This window comes from Emydura macquarii, unplaced genomic scaffold (assembly GCF_026122565.2).
Source record: "Emydura macquarii macquarii isolate MOO-44397 ecotype Brisbane River unplaced genomic scaffold, CSIRO-AGI_Emac_v2 contig_3113, whole genome shotgun sequence".
NCBI lineage: Eukaryota > Metazoa > Chordata > Testudines > Chelidae > Emydura > Emydura macquarii.
The window spans coordinates 5,936,403-5,957,933 of NW_027133250.1; the positions used below are offsets into that span (position 1 = coordinate 5,936,403).

General features: G+C 53.2%; 1 long non-coding RNA gene across 1 annotated transcript; it reads left to right on the forward strand.

The window, feature by feature from the left end:
- Positions 1-8,206: 8,206 nt before the first annotated feature.
- Positions 8,207-21,114, forward strand: LOC137141720 (uncharacterized). Its single transcript, XR_010916713.1, has 3 exons — positions 8,207-8,279; positions 20,232-20,402; positions 20,770-21,114. It is a non-coding gene; the product is annotated as an uncharacterized lncRNA (long non-coding RNA).
- The last annotated feature ends 417 nt before the right edge of the window (positions 21,115-21,531 follow it).

Genomic DNA, 21,531 nt, shown 5'->3' on the forward strand with positions numbered 1-21,531 from the left:
GCGTTTGGATCTGGATTTTGTTATCGCTAAAAGAAACCAAGAAAAAAAGAACTGTTATGTACCGCCTAGCAACTCAGTTGGGATCTCACACCTATCTAGTGAGTCTGACGCTCCTCTGGCTTACACCCATTTAAACTCTGTTGCTGTCAGGGGAGGAAGGATGGTCTGCAGGAGACTTTGGAGATCTGTGTTCAGTTCCCTGCTCTACCACAGATTTCTGTGTCTGACCTGGAGCAAGTTTGTTAGATACTTAGGTGCCTAACTCCCATTGGCTTTAGTGTTTCTCTGTTCCCCATCTGAAAAATGAGGCTACTAGCATTTCTGGTGCTGGAAGCATGAATGCACTAAAGACTAAGGTGCTCAGATACTATTGCAATGGAGCTGTAGATAGATAGAGGTTTCCAATGCTGAAATCTATACGTTAGCAAAGTTCCCACTGAGGCTTCCCTTCCCCCTCCCCTCACTAAGCCCAGCCTGCCCGTGGTGTTGCAGACACGTCTGTGCGATGTGACGGAGCATGCGAAGGGTCCTTTCTGTCCAATATCCGGGAAAATTGAAGCTCTGCATTAACCTGCCGAGGGAGAAAAACATCTGCTGTCCATTTCCCTCCATGTGAGGAATTTCATAGAAATGTTTCTAATTTTATTCCCTGTGTCCCTTTCCAAATTCTTCTCTCAGTTTCCTTCACCATGACCTTAATTACCCTCTGGAAGGTGGGGTGAGAATCAAACCAAGCGCTGGCTTTGGAGTTGTTAAAGGGACAGTTGCAATGTAACACTGGTCTAGCTATGTGTTTTGTCTACATCCTGACTCATATTTAATAACAACACCTGGTGACTGGCTCTGCCATTAGTAAATGTCACATTTCATTTTTTACCTTCATGTTGCTTGTTTGATGCTTTGCACTTTGCTTATGCTGGAGCAGTGAGGCTTTTTGCTGCCCGGTTCTCATGCACTAGCACAGTGCTGTGATGTTCCCAGCATTACACGGGCACAGTGTAATCTTGGGGGTGTTGTGAGCAAGGCACTAGACACAGTGAAGTTAGCTAACTCTAATCCCCACTTTCCCTCTGACTCAGGGTGACCTCTGGCAAGTTGCACAAATGTTCTGTGCCTCTCTTTTCCCATCTGTATAATGAGACTCCGCCTCCTTTGTAAAGCACTTCGAATTCCTTGGATGCAATATGCTCTGTACATATCATTAGTGGAGTGAGCACTCTTGATCATCGACTCTTCTGTTCTGCCTCTAGCTTGTTCTGTCTCCATAGGCACATCGCTTAACAATGCCGTGCCTCAGTTTCCAAATCTGTCTTAAAACGAAAAGGGGAAAGTCATCGGTAGCAGCAGGGTCTCATGAAGATTAACGAGTGCACGTTTCTAAAGAGCTTTAAAAATGCAAAGTGCTAAATATTAGATGGCAGGGCAGGGGCACATGCAGGAATTGAAATTCCAGCATTTTTTGGAGGGGCACAGTCTGTGCCCCCACCAGGTCCCAGGGGCCAGAGGAGTGTGCCTCTCTCCACCAGTGGCCAGAGGAGCTCTGTGCCCCCCTGCCAATTATTGGGGGACCCTTGCCCCTGCTTGCCCTTCCCTTGTGCATGCCCCTGTGGCAGGGGAAAATCTAAATAAATATTTCAAAAGCACGAACACACTGTTTTTCTTCTGGGCCCTTCTCCCCTGTCCTCACTCAGGTTTCACTCCCACTAAAATCAGTGGGAATTTTGCCCGAGTAATGACAGCAGGACCTGCCCGCTTGCTTTCCTGCAACTCCTGCCTTCTTAAAAACAAACATGACTGATTTATTCTGAACGGCGCATCCCCCTGAGCAGAGAGTATTGATAATGAATGCACCAGTGGTGTGATAAAGATGGAAAAATATAAAGCAGGGAGATAAAACAGAGATGTATAGGCCAAAAAAAAAATGTCCAAAGGGCTTAGACATCACACACTTCGCACTCTTCACTAGCCTCAGGGGCAGGAAGATGGAGTCTGCAAAGTCCTGATGGACCAGCGTGAGATGAGCAGCCATTCAATAAGGGTGCAGCCGTCCTCAGCACACCGCAGCCACACTGCGGGCTGTGCCTGAGTTCCTGGGTGTGGGCGTTTGCTGCACACCTCTCCCCCTGCATTGGAGACAGGTGAGCTTGCCCCAGCGATAGCATGCAGTGCCAAGTCAGGCTGAGTGAGCAGGAAGGAGGGTCTCACGGCCAGCAGTAGCGTGGTCCAGGCGGTAAGTCTGCGGGTGAGCTGGTGGTGAGGCACCTCCCATACAGCCTAGAGGGGCGGTTGTGGAGCATCCTGGGTTCTGTCACGCCTGAGCTGAGCAGGGTGGGGAGTGACTGTCTCGGGCTGGTGTTTCTTTACCCAAGCTGCCACAGACCATGGGGCCCGTCTGCTCTGAGCCCCGGCACGGTGCAGGCCAGAGGCCCTCACCCACTGATTCACTTGTGGTTGAGCTGGAGTGCACGTTTTGTTCCAGAGACGTCCAGTCCCGATGTAAAGATTCCCAAGCGAGAGAGAATCCACCATGTCCCTTGGTAAGTTGTTCCGGTGGCCGACGACCCTCCGTGGTGAAGCCGTGACACCACGCGCTTTGATGCAGGCTGTACAAACCCACCTGGAGCAGCGGGTAAATCCCTTGCAAGGTTTGTGCATGCTGCTGTGGCTCCACCGGAGCCGAGCTAGCTAAATTAGAGCTGGCTCAGGTGTGTCTGCTCGAGCTGCAGTCACACCCCACGCCTGCAGTGTCGATGTCCCCAGAGTCTCCCGGGGCTGCTGTTAGCTGTTGGCTACCACGCTGCAGTTTGCTGAGCACCTTTTTGCTTGCTCTGCTCCCTGGCCATTTCTCCTGCCAAGGAGACAAATGACTTGAAGTGAAAAAAAGCAGTTTCCTTTGAGTGACCTTTCACTTCTCCTCAATGCTCAGTGCAGGGACTGCTGTCTTTGCAAGGGCCATGCCGGTAGCTCACCGGGCACCCCCGGGCTGCACCTAATTTGGCATCAATCTCCAATTCCAAAAGAACCCTGCACAATCGTAATATGTGAGCTCCTCCCCCTATGTTAGATGAAGAGAAATCGCCTGCAGCGCAAACCTGCCCTGGATCCTTTATAGCCTCACTCTGCAACGACAAGGAGAGGGCAGCTGCAGCCCCAGTGGCTCCACAGACGGCGCTTGGTCTGGCTCACTGGCAGATAGACACATGCACCTCTTTTTGGAGCACCCGAGGGCCACCCCTGTGCCCTCATGAAACCGAGCCCTGAGCTCAGCTCCAACTTCCAGCCTATGTCTCGTTCCAGAAAGTGAAAATATTGTCAGGGCAGCTCCCCGTTACTGTTTGTACCGACGACGTTCCAGTCAGGGATCAGCACTCCGTTGTGCGAGGTGTTGTAGTCATGTAATGCATAGGTGGTCTCTGCCCCCAAGGAACTTACACTTCAAGTGTCCAGTGAGACAACAGCTGGATACAGAGTAGGGTGAGTTATGGATATGTAGCCAGGATAAATTCTGTCAACTAACCTCCTTTATTTCCCCACCCCTAGAGTAAACATCAACCCATCACCACATCCAAAGTGACTGCATACCGCGCAGGGAGCCATCACTAACCCCTGCCCACCTCAGGCAGAGCATTTCCAGGGGAAGTGACTTATTTCAAAGGGGACAAATGGAAGGGGGTGGTAAGAACAAAAATCAACAAAACAGAATCTGTGATCGGACCACATCCGAACCTTAAATGCCCCCCACGCCCGGAGGAGGGGGAAAGGTTAAAGTGAATCCCCTGAGCTTACAGAAATCAGGTTCCCAGTTCCTCTGCCTCCCTCTGGAGGATTTGGAGAAAAGGGGGGAACTAGCCAAATATCCTGGGAGGAAGAACCAAGCACTCTTTGCACTCAAATGGAGGCTAGCACAGCACGAGAGCCGGCTGTCCCAAGAGATGCCTGTAGCCAGCATAGATGAAGCTAGGTACTTGCTCGGCTCTGAGAGGCCTCCACGTGACGTTTTCTGTAGAAGTCGGCTGCTGCTGTCAGGATTGCAGAGGGGGCGTTTTGATAGCAGCCCTTCAACTGCCTTTTCAGATCAGTCTCCAACGCAAAGCAGGAAGGTTAAAATAGCAGCAGCCCAAACATTGCAGGGATCGGAGCTGTTCGCTCAGCAGGGAGCAGGGGCTTGGAGCAGCTGTGGATTTTGCATGGGGCTGCTTTATTTTCAGGGTTTGCTCACGGCGATATTATATTACAGTAACAGCGAGAGGACCCAAATGAGATCAGGGTCCCGTGGTGCTTGCAAGAGCCAGCCCGTGGCCTGAAGAGCTTCCCATCAAATTACACAAGGCAGAGAACGAAAGGTTCTTATACACATGGGAAACTGACGCGTAGAGATCTAGTGACTTGGCCAAGGCCACGCAGTGAGTCTGTGGCAGAAGTGGGAACTGAACCCATTTTGCTCGAGTCCCCAGCCAATGTCCTAACCACAAGACCCTCCTCCTTTCCCTTTTATTGTTAGAGGATATTGTTTTAGGAAGCCTTTATATATCTCCATACATGAACATGCGCTTTAGAAACCACAGATACGGCCCCTGCCCCAATGAGCCCACAGTCTAAAGCAGACAAGACAGGATGTGGTTCAGCTGGAGGGGAAGGGGGATGTGTGGAGAGCAGAAGCAAGGAGCCCAGTGCAGAAAGAATCCCTGGAAGATGCAATGCGTCAGGAAGGGTCCGTAAGGGCGGGGGAACCCTTAGCAGAGAAGTGGTCGGTCGCTCGCAGTCCCGAGGTGGAGAAGGAGAGAGTCTGAGACACGCAGCTTGTTTTCATGTGGATCCCAGCCTGGGGGCAGCGTTCGACAGAACGACAGGAGCTCTGTCTACACTACAAGCTGGGGTGTGATTTCCCTGCTCGTGTCTGCGGACTCGTGTTACCTCTCATCAAGCCGGCATGAGTATAAATATCAGCCTGGCTGCGGTGACATGGGTCTGAACCTGGGTCTATACTTGGTGCAGCCCAGACATCCCCCTGCTGCTGTTACCCCTGCTACCGCCACTACACTGCTACTTACAGGGGTGCGGAAACAATTCTTATAGTGGCAGTGCTGCTGATGGACGCCGTGGAGCCCATGCGTTCAGCATTGGTTATTACTGCTCTAAGCCAGGCGGCATGGCAGCACCCCTCGGTCCAGCACCACTGGCTACTCATCCTCACGTCAGTCAGTCGCCTGATGAGCACAAGGGTGAGGACATGGGCCCGAGCAGGGGAATCGCGCCCCCGGCTCGCAGCCTAGACACAGCCTTTGGTGCAACATGAGGCACGGAACGCAGGAGTTGGACGCTCCGCCTAACACGGGCCGCACCAAGCACTCAGAACGTCCACGCGTTTGCATGGACACGGGTAACGTTTCTTAGCCCCAAACCTGTTGGGGGGGGGAACCCAATCCCCAGTCACAGGCCCAGACATGGGTGCAAATTCTTCACCCGTCCCGGCAGTGGGCAGGGGTGTGTGGTGTACGTGGGGCGGGAAAGCCATCTGTTCGTCCCACCCCCACGAGCAGCCCCAGTTTAACGAGATCCCGGACCCACTAACAAGACCTGAAACAATTTCCGGCGCCTTCCTACAGTGACGCTTTCTCTCGCTGCGGCAGTCAGGGATGCGGCTCTGCAGCACGTTGGTGGGAGGCTAGTGGGTCGCGATGTCGTGGGCCCAACTAACATGCCTGCAGAGAAGGGGTTGGCTCCTGGGAGGTGCTGTGCGTCAGCAGGCCTGGGAATCAGGAGACGCAGGTGCTGGGCCAGACTTGCTCAAATCTTACAGGGCGCCCATCACCAAAGTCTCTGAGCACCTCCTAATCTTTAATGGACTTAGTGTCACCGCACCCCTGCCAGGCGGGGACTGCGGCACAGACAGACGAAGGCCTAGATCCTCCAAAGGGTTGAGGTGCCTCACTCCAGTTGAAATTGCGGAGCTGGGTCAAGGTCTCAGAGGCAGTCTGTGAAGGGACAGAGATTTGAAGCCAGGTCTCCTTAGGCGCTGGACCATCCTTCCTCTCTGGTGGGACCTGTGTACTGTGGGGAAGATAGTCCTTCGTAAAGCCCCCTGATCGACACACAGGATAAGGGCCTAATATTCTTATTCCCCCGGGAAACGGAGACCACACTCTCTGCTCCCTTCTCCTGTGTGTTGGCTGATGTGCATGGCTCATTGTGACACTTTCTCGGGGCCCCCAGGTTTGTGGGTTACCTTGTTACCCCCCTGCCTCAGCGAGTGAGAGATTTGCTGGTGCTAAATGGGGTCCTTTCCTTGCCTGGCAGTTAACGTGTGGGGCACCCCATCCCCTGCCCACTTGTTGAGCATTCCCCTGAGGTACCCAGCCCATCCCTGGACGCGCACAGAAATTACCAAGTGAACTACCTCCAAAGAGCCAGTGCACACGGCAGCTTACTTCATTCTGCTCAGAATTCACACCTGGCTTACATTACAGCACGGAGAAAGGGTAGCAGAAACAGACATGGCTACAAACAGAAACAAAAGCACAACTCATTTCTAAGAGACGGGACATACTGTTAGCCGGCAAAAATCTCTGTCTACGAGAAATTCCTCACCTAAAACAACCTATCGGCATTGCCAGGACTCAAGTGCCACGGAAACAAAAGTGCTGTCCTTTTGGTTCCCTCAGGGATGGATCAAATGTCTTTTTGCTTCGCCTGATATTTCCCCCAGATTCACTGTTTTGATGCCAGACACAGGCATCTCTGGTGTCTTCATATCCCTCTACCCCTCATCAGCCTGTTTTCCTGTTGACTTAATATGCAAATGGTGCTTCCTTGTGTTGGTTCCACAGGGCTTAATTTACTCTAGAGACAGGGAGGTAGCTGCCTTCCCTCCTGTCTGGGGGAAAGCCTGCTTCTCCCCTTGTTTGGTCACAGTCTTTAAAGCAGAGGTCTTCAAACTGTGGGGCGCGCCCCCCCAGAGGAACATTTGAGGGGTGTGGCCGGACCTGGGGGCAGCTTCCCCAAGGGGGCCGGGAGGTAGCACCACCCAGCCCTGCTCTGCCCTAAACTCAGCCGTGGCCTCCAGTCCTGGCCCCTGGCTCAGCCTCGGGTCACAGAGCCTGGCCCCCGCCTCAGCCCCTCGTTGACACGGTCTTGACACCCAGCCCCAGCTCAGCCTTGGCCCCTGGTCGTGGTGCACGCTCATGGCCTCTGTGCCTGGCCTTGGCACCCAGCCCCGGCCTCGGCCCCAGGTCATGACAGCCAGCCATGTTTTCAACACCCAGCCCCAGCTCAGCGCCCGGCCCCTTGGCTTGCTGCAGTCCCTGGCCCTGACCACAGGCCCCTGATGGTGGCCCTGATCCCAGCCCCAGCTGGGGGGAAGGAGGGGGCGCAGAGAGGGATAAGGGAGGGATGGGGTAACAATTTGGGGACCACTGCTTTAAAGCATAATACAATGAGTAGCCATAACTCCTTGTGTGGTGTTAATACAGACACGTCACAATGAGTTAATGACCAGCGTGTTTCCGGCTTTCAGTCAATGCCTTGCCCGGCACTCTTCATAGATACATAGTATGCCAGCAGTGCAGTGGGTGCAGTGAGTTTGTCAGGCCTGATAGGATTTGCTGATGCCGAGCTGTGAACCACCGAAGGGTTTCTGTGTCACACTCGTATCTCTCAGCCCTAACCGCTGCAAAGGGCATCGATGGCTTCAAAGGGCGTCCCAGCCACTAGCCCTTAACTAGAGAGCAGGAAGCTGCAGTGCTTTGGGGGAGGGGCAGCGAGCCCTCCAAACTCTTTCCCATGCCCATGCTAGAGTGTCCCTTCCAACTCTAATATTCTATGATTCTATGATTTTCAGAGGGCTGGAGTCACTTTCTTTATGTAAGGTTGGACTTTCCAAAGTGCCTCCGTGAGTTAGGAACAAGAGCTGCGCCCTCAGTCGTTTGCATGGAACAATGCAGAAGCTGTGTGCACACTGACAACTCACAGTAACAATGCTAGCCACCCCGTGGCATTCAGTGCAAACCTCTGCTCAGCCCCTTACAGCCATACACACGAGAGAGGGCAGAGCTGGGCCCGACTTTCCTTTCTGTGGGGGCTCTTCCCTCTGAGGTTTAACCACTGGCTTGTTCCAGCTAATGAGTTGCACAGGTGGAGCTAATTCACTCTCATGCATTTCACCTGCAGCAGCAGCAGTGGTAGCAGCCCAGCTCTTCCAGGCTGGAGGCTCGATCCCTGGGCTGGCTGTAGGAAGTGGTTTGAGGCGTTCTGATTTCTGCAGCTACAAGTCCTACAAGCAGGTAAGTCGTGTTATTATAGGCTTCACACTTATGCCAAGGCAAGGGCTGTTTTAACAATGATGCACTTGTGGCACAGCCATGGAAGTGACATGTTGGTGTGTGGTTTAAATGGAGTGTGCTCTGCCCTGAGGCCCCTTGAGTTAACAGCATCGTGCAAGTGTCGTGTGTTAGGACTTCGCGTGTTACTCACCTAGTGGAGAGGGGAGCTGGAGCTGGAGCTGTGACATATCTAGATTTCTGTAAGGGTTTTGTCTTGTGGGACAGTGTCATTCTCCTAAGCAAACTAGTGAAAGGTGTTTTTAGATGGAAAAATACTATAAGGTGCTTGCAGAACTGGTTGAAAGAGCATGCTCAAAGAGTAGTTATCAATGGCGTGTTTGCTATCGAACCGGGGGGGAGGGAGGTATTCCTACTGAGATCCTGCAGGGTCTGTCTTGGTCCTAGGCAATGTTTTCGTTGATGACTTAGATAATGGCGTGGAGAGCAGGCGTATAAAATTCGCAGACACTCAGCTGGGAGCGCTCACGAGCACTTTGGAGCACAGGACCAGAATTCAAAAAGACGTTGTTGAAAATTAGAGACTGGGTCTGAAATCCGCCAGATGAAATTCTGCAGTGACAAGAGCGAAGTCACTTAGAAAGGGAAAAAAATCAAAAGCACAACTACACAGTAGGGAACACCTGGCTGGGCGGCAGCGCTGCTGGGGGTTGTCATGGATCGCAAACTGAACACGAGCCAACAATGTGGTACAGGGCACAAAAAGGCGAATATAATTTGGAGCGTATTAACAGGAGCGTTGCAGGTAAGACACAGGAAGTAATTGTCCTGCTCTACTTGAGACTGGGGAGGCCTTGGCAGGGGCTCTGTGTCCAGCTGAGTCCAGAGGAAAGCACCAACAATAAGAGAAGGGTTAGAAAACCTGAGCTCTGAGGAAAAGCTTAAAAAAAAACTGGGTGAGTTTAGTTTAAGAAGACCGAGGGGGCACCAGAAAACAATCTTACCATGTGTGAAGGGCTGTTGTAAAAGTGTTAACATTTAAATTCCTGTGCATGCCCCTGCCTACTGGTGTCCTGCCTTACCTGACAAAGAGAACTTCCAGCGTAGATACGTAACTTGTCTGACGAAGTGGGTGACAGCCCACAAAAGCTTATGCTACAGAAATTAAATTTGTTAGTCTTTAAAGTGCTACCGAACTCTCGTTGGTTTTGCTGTATACAGACTAACACGGCTACCCCTCTGGAACTTTTCTACTATTATCCTTGCATCCATCTTGCAATGATTAGGATGACCAGCGGGCTGCTGGCTCTCGGGGAGACCCCCCGTGTGCCCTTTGGTCCGTTATTCTGCAGATATCTGACCCAGGGGCTCTAGGCACCCGTGTCCTCTGCTAGTCGGCACCAAGAGGTTCCTGGGTCATGTTGCTTGAGATGGCTACCTGTGGCTATGAGGAGCCGAGGGCAGTGTATCCGGATGTGAGGCTGGCCCGGCGTGGGTGGGGATGGAGCCTCTGGGATTCTCCGCCGCTTGCTTGAGCAGGTTCAGGGAGCTCAGTTCACCACCACATCGGCTCCCCTTTCAAATCCTTACTCCTGGTGCCGCTCTCCTCCTGGGCGTTTTCTGCCTCACTCCTCCAGGCTGCCCTGAGCAGTTCCTGCCAGCGTAATGCCCCCTCTCCCCGCCACTGCATCACGTGCCACTGGGCCCCTGCCTTGGAATGGGGCCTCAGGGCAGCCTGCCGGGTGCAGCTGGCAGTGGTGGCCCTATAGGTTTGCTGTCCAGCAGAGAGGAGCTGATGGCCTCTCTCAGATGACTTGGTGTTTCACTCCCCGTCCCAGCGGCTGCCTGCCTGTGAGGCAACAGGAGCTGCTGGCAGCATTGGCACGGAGGTCAAGGACTGACTGAGCCACGGAGATCTTGTAGTGGTGGGCTTGCTGGCAGGGGATAGCATAGGCAGAACTGGCCCAGCTGCTGCCTGTGCAGTCCCTGCCATGGAGGGAGGGCATCAGGGCTGCCAAAGCCAATGCTTTGTGCTACATGAATGTATTTGCCTCTTGGAGAAGAGGGATTCCCATGTCCTCGTCAGAGGATGACCTGCTAACTAACCAGGGACTCCGCTGCTAGTGGGACCAGCGCAAGGAAGCTGTTGTGTGAGGTTGCTGGAAAGCCAGTCTGTGGGAACGACTCCTTTCCCTGGGAAAGATCAAAGGGAAGAATCCCCATCCCAGGGCTCAGGTCCCAGGGGGAAGCTCCTTGACAGTCATGAGTTCTTGCTCGCTGTTGGAGAGAGGTCGTTCCCGGCAGCAAGAACAAACAGCTGTTCCCGGTGAATGGGTTGCTGGCCAGAGGCAGACAAACCGAGGTGGAGGGTTTAACTAAGGGGGAGGGGGGACCCTGGAAGTGTGTGCACGAAGGGTGGGGGGTGATAGGGAATTTTAACCCCTACATTGGTGGAAAGTCTCTCTCAAAGATCTGGAGAGAGACTTGTAATTGCGCTGAAGACAGGTGTTCCGCAGGTGTATTTGGTGTGTCCGGCATGGAAGAAGTTAATGTGGCCTTCCTTTCACTCGCTCAGTGACAGGTTGGTTTAATGGCCAGATCAGCGGCTGGAGCACTGTGTGACCTCGGAAAATAATCTTCCCCATCCGTAAAATGGGGCTGGGGCTGATCCTTGTGTCGGAGGCTTAAGTCCTGCCTGAGGAAAGGTGCTGCATGTCAAGTATTGGTAATGGGCCGGAAAGCTGTTGGGCAAGGAACAGAACTTGGCTGGCCTTGTCTGGCCGGTTTGGAGCAGAGGGGAAATCTAAAAATTAGCTGCCTGTTACTCTGAGAGATTGATTAACGCTGGGGCCCTCGTATTTTCTTTTTTTTAATAGATTTTACAGAACCTACTTACCGTAGCCAAAAGCTGCACCCAGTTGCTGGAGTCTGTAACTGGCCTTTGGTTTCCTGCATTCCAGCTTTGCTTTATTTGCTTCTGAACCAGTTCCACTCCTGTCTAAATGCAGCTGCCTCCAATGCAGGGTGCAGAGCAGCTGGGAATGTTGTGGACCCGGAGGGCTCACGATGGGAGGCTGGAGAAAGTTGGCAGGACTCCTGTGGGCCTGAGCAAAGACTGCAGGGTTGGGCTCCGTAGCGAAGCCATGATCCATTCATAACCTCACCACCTCGGAGTGCGGTGCCAGCAGCACTGCACAGAACGTCTCAGTGGCTGCTGGGGAAGCCGTGTGCCTTCTGGGCATCCTGTTGCAGGTAGAGCTCATTGGCCGCTCTTTGGTGCTGATTCTGGCATGTGCCCCACCCTACCCACACTCCCTCACTCCAGGTATTGCTTTGCGTGGTCTGGTTCGAACAAACTTAAGGACACTGTCTGCTCCAGACGGATGATTTGGGTAGCTCTGTGTCTTGCATTGGGTCTGTGTGTGTGTTTGTTTAAGGGCTCCTCATAAGTAGCACTCTGTGCTCTCCGGGGGCCGACAGGCCATGCCCTGCTGCTTTGAATCCTGTTTCTGAAATGTACACAGCCGTCTGGAACATCCCAGAGCTGCTATCTCGGCGTGATGCGCTGGGCTGTTTCCTCCATAGCTGCTGTGCTGAGAGTTGGGGTGGAGGTAGCTGTGACTCTGATTTAGGTGAATGGAGAGCTTTCCTTGTTGTGGTCCCTGTGAGACAGACTCCCCAAGGCCCAGTTTCCAGTGCAACGCTACAGGAAAGCATTCCTCTCATTCAGATTCCTCTTCATGCTGCAGTGCCATGAGCGGGAAGAGCTCCGGATGCCCATGCCCCTAGCAGTAAATATCCTCTCAGCTGATGGTGTCTACAGGGATGGGGAAAGTCGGTGGCAGTTCTCCCTCATGCCCAGGTGCAAAGAGTTGGCCCCGAGAGACGCGTGTTCCCAGTTTATACAGTGTGGGACTAAGCTCGCTGCACACAGGGGGTGACGTGCCATGTGTGAAATCTTGGTGTGGACCAGCCGTGCATCATTGTATGCGGGACCTCTAGTAACAAAAGGGTTAAATGCGTAGCACTGAAAGCATCCAGTCTGATGCTGATTGCTGCCTGCGGTAGGTGAATTTCCAAGACTTCTCTCTATTAAAAACCAATTTACTCTCCTCTTAGTGTCCAGTGAACACTTGTCCTCTCTCCAGATGTACCAGGAGACCCATGGCTGGGATCGGCAGGCCAGGAGTGAGAGCTGCCTGGGGGAGTCCCTGGGGGGGGGGGAACAGCAGGGGGTATTGTGCTCCTGTTGCTATTAGCAGAGTGGTGGTGTACAATGACTGTGCACCTGGGGGTGTCTGGGGTTACCACTCAGTTGTGAAAGGGTGCACCTGAGTCTGTGGGAGGCGTAATGGCAGTGCGTGGGGGGGACAATGCAGGGGCTGCTGTGTTAGGAGCATGCTGCAGACTCGCTGTGGATGCTCCGTATCGGAGGGTCTGGGGTTAGAGCAGTGCAGGAAGAGATGGGGTTTACCAGTGTTTGGTGCAAGAGTCATTGCAAGGATGCAGCACGGCCACCCCCCCGGCATTCAGAACTCGCCAACCGGCCCCCCAAGAAACCATACAGTTGGCATAAGAGTCAGCACTGGGTTCTTTTTCTTTGCCCTGTTGTCTCTGACCTTTAGGGCTCGTGTTTCCCCGCTGTTCTTTATGGCTGCAAGGACTGGAGACTTTCATTTAAAGCTGATGCCATCACCTGCCTCCAGGAGCTGGGGCTTCAAGCACAGCACCAACTGTTGGGAGACTTGGGGTAGAATCATGAGCACTGGGGAAGGTGGGAGTTGTGCTGTGTCGGAGGTAACCCAGGGGGCGGAGGGGTGTGGAGTGGAGTTTGTGTCGCTTATGCTAAGGCCCATTGATGGGGCAGCGACATGTTAGGTTCTGCTTCTTATCATGCCAGACTCAACTCCATCCCCTTGCTCGAAGGCTGCGCTGATGTTGTCCCTCCTCCCACCACTGTTTGCTTAAGGAGGTTTCTTCCCACGCCCAAATCCTTAAGTCTTTTTTGCAGTGGCAGTGACTGGGGCTGGCTGGGGGGGAACTATGGCTCTTTTCATGTCTGGGAGCTTCTGCACCTGACTTCATCTAATCACCAGCCTCTGCTGAAAGTGCACGTCCTGTACTGTCTTCCCCAGCTCCTCCTGGCCCCTTGCTCTCATCAACCAAAACATCCTGCTCGTCCTGGATTCTGTGGTGAAAACACTGAGGATGTTCAGGCCACCTTGGAAGAATTCCCCAGCAGCTGTGTGCAGCCCGGGCCTTTCCTTGGTGCTTGACCTTGGGTATTGGAGCCTGGAATCTGGGCTGCCCTGCACCCTGCCACCTCCTTTTCTTAATAGGCGGGAGCATAACTATAGGATCCCAGCTGGAGCAGGGATGTTTGGGGATTCTTGGCCTACATTGAATGATGCTTCTGGTCAATTTATCTGCCATGCTGCAGCCAGGGTCTGTGCAGTCTGGCAGAAGCTAGAGAAGCATGACTCTCTGAATGGGTCTAAAAGGAGATCGAGGGAGGCTGGAGATGTCAGAAGGTATCTAGGTCCGTGCGGATCTATTCATAACCGTTCCTATGCTAGTCCGTTAGTGCAACATAACGTGTGTGACCATGTCTCCCTCTAATGGCTGATTGAAGTGACTACAATAGCCTGCCACTTCAAATTAGGCTTGGCAGAATTTGATTTTAAAAAAAACAAACAATTTTCTTGACAGATAATATTATGTTTGTTTTTAAGCCCTTTTTCTTGATTTTTTTTTTTTTTTTTTTGACAAATTTTCACAGTTGTAAGAAATTATGAGAGTGGGGTCAGACAATTATTTAATGACAATAGACATTGTAAGACCTAGTAAAACGCTGTAGACCTAGTAAGTTCTCAAACAGCATTTTTCTTACTTTGCCTATCTGTAAATTTGGATGATTATAGATGGAAATTGTGTGTGTGTGAGAGGGGGAGCGGGTGCCACCAGGCCTGCTGCAGCTCTTTGATTCTTGATGGAAATCTCATGGTGTAGAGGAAGAATCCAGATGCTTTTAAGACTTTAGACCAAGGCTTTTGAAAGTGACTGGAGACTTTGGGTACCCAACTTGTGCCCTAGCTTCTCAGAAGGCAGATGCTCGGCACTTTCTGAAAATTCAGCCCTTCTAAGGTGTCTCAAGTTGGGCCCCCAAAATCACTGGTCACTTTTTAAAATGTTTTTTATTTAAAGATCTTAACTTTTAGACACTAAAATAACGCACATACACTACTATTCAGCTAGTCAAATTCCTATCACAATAGCACAGATTTCTCATGAGCCAGATGCAATAGGCCCTGTCTGCTATTTATTATTATGAAATGTTGATAGCTCTGTAAATTTACCTGGCATTCTGAAAATTGAGAGGAAGATGTTCCCAGCCCCCAGGGAGCTGACACTTCTGACTCCAATAATAAAATGCAGCGAAGTTCTACAACAGTATTTACAAGAACTTGCCTCTTTCTGCCCCGGCTTTTTCTTTTTTTCTTTTGAAGTCGTTTTAAAATACAACGTCCTTATCTTATGCTGTTACCCACCGTAGCTGAAATGCATTACATTTACAGTGCGTGTGAATATCTGCCTAGAACCTCATTTCCATGGATCTCTATTTCTCATGTGGAGAGAGAGAATGGCCCAGTGGTTAGAGCATTAACCTAGGATTTGGGAGACAAGGGTGAAGTCTCTGCGCTGTCACAGACTTCCTGTGGGTCCTTGGGCACGTTGCTCACTCTTTCTGCCTCAGTTTCCCATCTGTACAATGGGGATAATAGCAGGTCCCTGCCTCATAGGGGTATTGTGAGGATAAAGATGCTAGATTATGAGACACTTGGATGCTCCGGTGATGGCGGGCAGGGGGCCTCTTATGTACCGAAGCAGATGGAAATTTTCAATACTAAAAGTGATAGGACCAGGTGAAATGTAGGCCCAGGGAACTCTGGACTGAAATGAGTGACGTCCCTTGAGCCCAGGGATGTGCAAAGCACAGGGTGGAGCTGGCTGGTTTGCATTGAGGAGTAGGAGCCAGCACTGTCTCCCCACCATATTGTGTTTGGTTTTCTATCCCCATCCCCGAAGGGGGGAGGGCTGGTATCAGGCAGGCAGCGAAATCCATCACTTCCCTGTGGGGGAGTGTCCTGCTTCCCGGGCTTGAGTCTGTGTCTAACTCCAGCCACGCAAAGCTCGGGTAGTTTGGAATGAATTCGCCCTGCGCCGAAGGGGTCGTGTGATAAGCCCGGGCGGCGTGCGGCTGAAGGTGCGCTGGGGAAGGGACAGACAGAGAGCTGTGCCGTGGCTCTCTGTCCCATTCCTGTGATAAAAGACCTGTGGCACTGCTGCGGCTGGCGGGGGACAGCGGACTCAGGCCCACGGGGCTCTGAAATGGCAGGGATGTTTGGGTCTGGGCTCTGAGACCCTGCAAGGGGGGGCAGGTCCCCAAGCCTGGGCCTGAACATTGACACGGCGGCTTTAGAGCCTGGTGAGCCCGAAGCAGCTGATCCTAGCAGTCACTCCAGCTGCTTCTGCCCCCCATAAGCTCAGCACAGCTGGCGCTGTCCCGGTGGCTTGTTCTAACCAGGACACGCTGGAAACCCCAGGTCTCCGCCACTGTGAGCACCGGTATCGATTCTTAGCAGGGAAGATTAAATCACACACACCCCGGAGTTGGGGCCAGAGTAGGGGAGAGCCTGGCTGATCCTAGCCTCCAGGCTGGGGATCATTGTGGTTAGAGATAAGACGTGGCCAGGCTGGGCTTAAGCCGCTCTGTTCAGTCCAGGGGCCACACATGGTACGAGCCCATCTCTGCGTGGTTTGTGGGTTCGAATGCAGCAGGGTTCGGGTTCGAATGCAGTTCGTGGGTTCGAGGGGGCCCGATCAGCTGGCAGCTGCCCACCAAGGAAGAGCCTCTGACCCAGGACAGCCGGATGCTCTTCCAAGGCTGTTAGAAGGGGAGGCTGCTACAATCCTGCATGGTGTGGGCAGCCCTCCTCTGCCTGTGGGACTGGGTGGGGGATGAGAACCTGCAGCCTGGTTTTCCACCTGCCCGGTCCATCAGTCTGAACCTTATTGCTTGAGCCCCTAGTACCTGCAAGGTCTCCTGCAACTAGATAGCTGCGAGAGGGAGGCTCCGAACCTGGGTCCCTCTGCGCTGTCTCCAGACCAGCGGGCCGTGTGCGTGTGCGTGAGGTGGCTCCAGATACTTGCGTGATCCCCCTCTGGCTGGGGGAGATCTGACAGCTGTGCCCCGCTGCCTGGGCCTGCAGTCGGGCTAGTCCCAATAGCCTCTCTCTCATTGGCTTGCTGCTGATGTGCCTTAGATACACGGGTTAAATCCATCTCCCACTTCCCCTATCCCCACTCTCCCCCTGCCAGCTGGCCTGGGCTCCCAGCTTCGGGCTTGCCAGCGGGCGTCCATCCAGCTCTGCTCTGCAGCTGGGCAGAGACCAGGGAGGCTGTTTTCTTTGGAAGGAAGAGGGCAGGCAGAGCGCGCTGAGGACCTGAAATGGAGGTGGAGCCCCGCAGCTCCGGCCTACGGTGACTTGGTGGGACCCGCCAGCCGGGGTGTCTGAGGTGCCCAGTGGGGCTGGCAGGAGGTGGAGGTGCTGATGCTGCTTGGGTGCTACAGATGGGCCATCGCCCACGGCCCTCAGTGCTTTACAAGCCTCAACTGAGCCTCTCGTTCCCTCCCTTCCCCTCCCCTGCTCCAAGGCAGGCTGGGATCGTTATCCCCAGCTAGGGGAGAAACTCGCAGATAGTTGCTGGCCGTCGGGATTTCTGATTTCCCTGCCCTGACGGCTAGGCTGGCAGGGCCGTTCTGTCAGTGCACGCGTGGAGATGCTCTGTGGGCCCTGCTCTGATCACTGCACGCGGGGTCACGCTCCCCGCAGTGCAATGTCTGTGGTGCAGCTATTTGCTATGGCCCCATCTCATTGCAACGTCTCTCCTGGACGCTTTGCACAGCTGGACGTGAGGGGAGAGAAGTCCGGGGCCTGGCCAGGGCGAGAAGATGTTCCCAGCTGGGGAGGGGCTGCTCCAGGTGGCAGGAACTGCAGAGGAGAAGGTTCTTGCGCTGATGGTTTGGAAGCCAGGTGAAGAGCTGGCGGGGGGGCCGGGGCTGGTTGGGTGGAGGGGAGAGCAGCGAGATGCAGCGTCTGTGTGGTCAGCGAGAGCGAGTCCTGGACAGGAGCTTTTGTGAACAGAATATTGACCTGGGAGTCAGGTGGCAGCTTGTAGCCTCTCCTGGCTGCATCCTGGGATGAAGGAGGAGCTGGCAGGGTTGTCCTGCAAACATCCCATGAAAACCAAGTCCCCCAGCCCGGGAACGGGCTTTTGGTCTCCACGCTCGGCCCGAGCTGCCTTTCGGGTCGTTCCATGTGAACGTGGCGACAGCGGGCGTGGCATGTGCTGCAGCAGTCAGACTGGCCAGCAAAGCCAGCTTTGATAGAAGAGCAGGAGCCCAGAAACAGGTGCCCTGTCCCGCCCCCACAACACAGAAATGGGGGACACATCCCGGGCCAGGGATTCCTTTGTACCGGGGAGTGACGCTTTCTGGAAAGGGGACGGGAGACTGCAAGCCAGAGGGGCAGAGCTCCTAGCTCTGCCGCTGCCATGACTGTGTTATCAAGCTCTCCTCAGTTTCCCCACCTGTAAAATGGGGCTAATGCTCCCCTGCCTCTCTAGTTATTGGCTGTAAAGGGCTGTGTATGGGAAGCACCAAGTATTGCCACTGATCTGTGGTTAATGTGTTGTGAATTAATGGGTCCGCTCGGAAAGCTGACTTTAAAAACCAATTAGAATTCCTCCGCTTCATGAGAAATCGCGATGGAGACACCATCGGTTCCTCTTAGGCTGCTGCTCTCTGCCGCCCCCGTCTCCTCCTCACTTACTTAGTAACTGGCTCAATTACACCCAGACACTGAAGAGACAGGGAGGGATCTTGAAATAACTCTCAATAAACAGGATCATCTTTTAAAAGGACACTCTCTGCCTCTGGCTCAGGCATGATGAAAACAATGGGATTTTTCTTTTGGCTCTGGGTTGGCGGCTGAATTTCCAGAGGGGGCGTGTCTGGATCTGCTCTGGTGCATCGTGATCTGGGCTGTTCAGCCTGACTAGGCAAAGTCCAGCTTAACCTCAGGAGAGGCTGATTTATCTTCCCTTCACTCTCCCAGCCTGCCTGAGCTGCTGGGGAGACCAAGGCCCTCCCTGCCTGGTCTCCACTTGCGCTTTGTTTATGGAGGGGCCTGTGATCAGTCTGAAGGCAACAAAGAACAAACATAAAGTCTACAGGGAGCTCAGGGTGGGCCTGGATAGGCTGCACTGAACCACCTGCTTGCAAAAAGGTTTAAAGGTGCAGCACGTAGAAATAGCTGTAATTGTCTCGGAGTTAAATATCCTCCCATTCCTGCTGTGCAACGCCTGCCTGGCATGCAGCCCAGACGTTGCTGCGCAGCTTCTCCGCCCATGAACTGCTTGCAGAAAACCCGTTTCCAGCATGTCTCGCTCATTTACTCTGTCACTCCGAAACAGATGCTGTTAAATGACCCACTGCTTGGGTCATTTGGGGCACATCTCCTCTGCCCCTGGGAGGTGCTGTTCCTGGCTGGGGTAGACACATGCATGTGCTAAACATAGCCGGGTGGCCTCAGTGGTGTGGGCAGTGGCTCGCCAGCGCTGCCAATTCTCATGATTTTGTCACGAGTCTCACGATCATGATTGTTTTCCTTAAAGCCGCAGCTCCTGGAGTGGTGGTGCTGGTGATTTCAGCCCTTTTTTCTTAAAGAAAAAGCCCACGTGGCTGTGGAGAAAGCTTCAAAATGTGAGTCCAGTGCACCCTAAAGGCTCAAAAAGCAGAAGGCAAACAAAAAGAATCCCACCTCTGTTACCTGTACATGATCTCATGGTTTTTGTTGAGCCTGACTCCAGATTTTTGGACATCTGGGGTTGGCAATACTGGAGTTGCCTGAGTGCAATCCCGCTCAACGCCCTGGGCACGTACCCAGAGGGCTAGCCCAAGCTGCTCCCGGGCCACCTTGGCCACACTGCTATTTTTAGCTGCTCACTTGAGCAGCGCTAGCGCGTTTACGTCTATTGGAGCCAGGAATCCGCCGCACCCTTACTGGGAATCTCGCTGCTAAACGCAAGAGCTTCTGGTGCTTCCAGCCAAGTGCATTGATGTGTTAACTCCTGTTGAAATCGATGGAGTTAGGGGCCTAAAGACCTTTAACTCCCTTAGCTAGAGACAGTTGGCTCTTACCTTACACGCATTGGCCACTAGACGAGATGTAAACCACACCAGCACAGCGTGTGTCTATGCTGTCATTCAATTACATCTTTCGAGCAGCACCAGGAATGGCAGGGTCCAGTCAGGGCGACTGATGGAGAATCCTCCGATTTGTTTTCCCTGGTCAGGGATTTTTGTTAGCATTTTGGTTACAGGAGAATTGAACCAACGGCCAGTAAACAAGCCCTTGCACCTTGCCTGGTTTCACCCATTACCCTGGGGAGACCAAAACAGGGTTTGGCCTCTTTCCGTGTAATAGTTCATCGAGGGTAGTTACAAGTCCTGACTCCAGAGACAACGCATGGGGGGAGGATGTGGGGGGTCATGTGCCCCTCCCCCTCAGATTTGCTCCTTGACGTGTACTGAGCTTGCTCACGCAGGCTCAGCATGCTCAGTAACGCTGCTGAAGCCGGATGCCCTCACTCTGCCCCCCCCCTCCCACTATCGACAGGCACTGGTTGTTTCTGCCTGATTCCATGCCTGTCCTGTAGCTCCTAGATCTGGAGGTCAGAAGTTCAATCCCGAGTTACTCCAATTCTCCGGATTCTAGCGCAGCAACACGTTAATGCTGACGGGGAAGCGATTTGTGTCCGCGAATGAGCGCTTTGGCCCCGGCCCTGCCTGCGTAATATTTATCCCTCCCTTCTGCGAGGCTTTTTTCACAGAATTCCCTGAGGCCAGCTCTGACCCCAGTTAAACAAACTGAGCTGCCAGAAAAACAACTCGGCTGCTTGAAGAGGGAGACCGAACTAAAAATACCCGCCCTTGGAGCTGTCTCCTCCCCGTCTGGCAGGGGCTCCTGGTTGCTGAGGCTGCTGTGCTGGAAACTCCTTTCAGTTACGGTTTTGTTTTTCAAGTAGCTTTATTGCCTTTAATTACCAGTTTGGGGAAGAGATTTGGGCCCAGGCAGTGCTCCGAGGTGGGTCAGATGATCAATCGGGAGGGAGGGGACCAAGCCGGGTCAGCTTGTCGTGAAACTGCTGCTTCAGTCGCAAGAGGGGCTGTCAAGATCTTCCGCTAAGATCCAAAGTGGAGCTGCCACGTGTAAGATTGGCTTTGGGCCATCTCCCCGTGGGCTGGGGACCACCTTGGCTTGGAAGGAACTGTCCTGTCTGCGTGAGCTGGCTTCTCACACCATGACCACTTCGTGCTGTTGTTGGAAGGCTACTTTTTACATTTTTTTTTTTTTTTTCCTATCGCCAGGTGAAATCTGCCATTTACCGCCGCACACAGCATTCGTGATGAGTAGTGATCTGCATGTCGGTGGCTGCTCCAGTCTAGAATGATTTGTGGGGTTCCAAAGCGGAGTAATCCGTTGAGAATCAAATCGCGTCTTGTGTCCTGGAACAGTGTGTTCCCAGGGGCAGCTGGAGTAAAGTAGCTTATTCCATTCCTGCGCTGCTGGGCAGCTTCCCCTTGAAGGCCAGCCCTTGGTCAGTGGGACCTGGCCTCCTTTCTTCGGGGCTCAGATGCCAGGATAAAATGCCAGCTTCTGTAACCACTGACTGGGCCAGGCCTAGAAACACGGATGTTTCCAGGGAGTTAAGATCCCCTTCTGAGCAGAGCTGTGTGTGTGTCCTGGCTGACGCATTACACTTGACTCCAGTTGGTGCTTCAGCATCCTTCCTTGCTTCCAAAGCCAGACACACACACGAAAGAGAAACCACAGAACTGAGGGTGTAGAGGAAGGGGCGAGACGCTACGGTTTCTGCTGGTGCTGTAGCGGTAACCCCCACTATTACCTGGGCTGTTCTGGCATTAATGATGATGTGAGCTCACAAGTCGGCAAGGATAGACGCGCAGATTCTAGGATCCCTCTAGAACTACTGGGGCAGGACAGGGAGATTAGGACCAAGGGATGGGACAGATTTTTTTTTTCTTTTTTTGCCAAGTGGAGGGGGCGGGGGGAGCTCTGTGGGAAGAAAAATAAACAACTGAGTAACGTCCAGGCACCCCGCGGGACAC